Source organism: Entelurus aequoreus, linkage group LG09 (genome assembly GCF_033978785.1).
Source record: "Entelurus aequoreus isolate RoL-2023_Sb linkage group LG09, RoL_Eaeq_v1.1, whole genome shotgun sequence".
NCBI classification, from domain to species: Eukaryota; Metazoa; Chordata; class Actinopteri; order Syngnathiformes; family Syngnathidae; genus Entelurus; species Entelurus aequoreus.
In genome coordinates, this window is record NC_084739.1 from 11157876 (window position 1) to 11160375 (window position 2500).

The window sequence follows — 2500 nt, forward strand, 5'->3', positions numbered from 1 at the left end:
TATATATATATATATATATATATATATATATATATATATATATATATATATATATATATATATATATATATATACATGTATAATTTATGTATACATATGTATACATATATGTATATATATTTAATGTGTACATATTATATTAATATAATGGATATATAATCAATATAATTGGATATTAAGCCTATGTGAAAGTTTGACTCCTACTTTGTTTGTTTCCGTGAAAAACTTCTTAAAGTTCTGTAATAAAGCAGCTGAAATGCGCCAAACATGGATGATTGTGGAGAGAGTGTTTTACAGTTTTCCCATCATGCACTCTAATTAATTTATATGGGGGTAATTTTGAATTTGTTTATGGTGTTTGGCCGTTTTTTATAATATCCACAATGTCCAGTGAGCAGGTTGTGTTATGCATCGACACTTTATGTTAGTTGCTTTTTTTTTTTTTTGCACCATGACTATGGAAGGTTGTTTGGGTTGTGTCATATATCTAAATGCTGTGCTACCATTACAAAGTACTCATATTTTCCTCACATATTTACTTAAGAACAGACAAGTTACTCATTCCCTTATTTGTATTTGACTTTATTTAATGTTTTGGTAGCATTTTGTTACACAGAACCAGTTTTCTTTGAAGTAACAAACACATCTTTTACGGAGGAGTGTAGTACATCATAGAACTGGCACCCAGTGTTATTAAAAAAAAGTATTAATTACGGTTAATACATGTGATACGTTTGAATAGAAAATTGATCCTGAATCAAATCCACAGCCCTAAATAGGAGTTAACACATGACAAACACAATATTTGGTCTTTTTTTTTTTTTTAATGCAGGAAAAACATGTCAGTTGTTGTCCGAAGTAAATATAAATACTTCCAATAAATACAACAATAATTCAAAATGTGCATGAAAAAGGTTTTACTATACTCTACCATTTCCTCCAGAATCTCAACGAGTGACCCATAAAATGCTCACTTCTTTTCATGTTCCTCCGCGTCGCCGACACGCTTCCTCTTGTGATCCCCGCGTCCACTGGGACTCTTTGTGGTTGTTTAGCATCCTCCCAGACGACACTTCACTTGCACTTGTGGCCACGCCGCAGGCCAGGATATTAGCGTCATCTCATTAGATATGGGACTGGACGCCCTCTGCTCCTCGCCTCCCCTCAGGCCGACATGGATTAGACAGCTTTGTGCAATATGCCCAAACATATGTGTGTGTGTGTGTGTGTGTGTGTGTGTGTGTGTGTGTGTGTGTGTGTGTGTGTGTGTGTGTGTGTGTGTGTGTGTGTGTGTGTGTGTGTGTTCTTGTATCTCTACCCTTCTTGAGACATCAACAAGGAAAAGTACCTTCCATATGAGGACCGGTGAACCAGTTCCGACCGAAATCATGGTCCCGATACGGAAAACCATTGCATCTAATAGAGAATGTCTCATTTGCACCCCTGGTGGTGAAATATATCAAAATTAGGGTGGAGGGATTATTCAAATTGATACTGTTGCAAGTCTTGTGTGTTCTTTGTAACTTGTTTGTGTACGCGATGGCTATTGAGTTGTTGTTTTTTTCCTCTTGGTTTCAGTCTGGACCCCCTCCATGGGGGTCTGACTGAATATGTTGGTCAACATATGAAATAACAAGTGTGTGTAAGAAATTGAAATGTGCCCCTTTAAGCCAAAATGATTATTATTTTTTAAATAAATATGTATATAGAGACTTACTGTAATAACTTTAAGTAAATAATTAAAATATAATTACCTAAAAGCTTACCTTTTTTATATTTGCATAGTATGTATATATTATTGATGTTGTAAATACAAATCTTTATATATCTAGAAAGGGTAGTCCTAGAGAGGTAGACATTTTTCGGAGGTCGATTCATCCCCCCGCCCCACCAATGTTTACCTGTTTCCCACCTTTTTAAGGTGCGCCGGAAGTTGGCTGACCCATCTGCGGTCCTGTTCTGTCTCCCTGTAACGTTCGTCTGCTCTTGAGTGGGACTGTGCTGAAAACTGTGTGTCGGTTTTAAAAGTGCTCCCCTCTCTGGCCAACATATGTAATAACATGTGTGTGTAGAAATTGAAATGCGCATCCTTTGGCCAAAATAAAAAATTAAAAAAATATGTATATAGAGACATACTGTAATAACTTCAAGTAAATAATGAAGATTAATGTTAGAATAATTATGTATACGTTATCACACAAATCTTATGCTTAAAGGCCGTTGCTATAGTTATTATCTATTGTGCTGAAGTTAGACTTTTCTATCTGTGCAAGGACAAAACGTCTTATCTTCCACGGCATATGAGGGGTGGCCTCAGCCGCAGATGTTACCTTTGTTTTAGCCCGCTAACAGCCAAGGACTTCAAGTACCTCAACGAAGATAAGACGACAGCACACAGACGAAGCAGAGACAAGGCGAAATCACAAGGCCCCCAGCACATTCCGTCACGTGTTGTGCGTACTGTAGCTGTTTTGCACGATGTGTGTGACCGCTGCTTTTA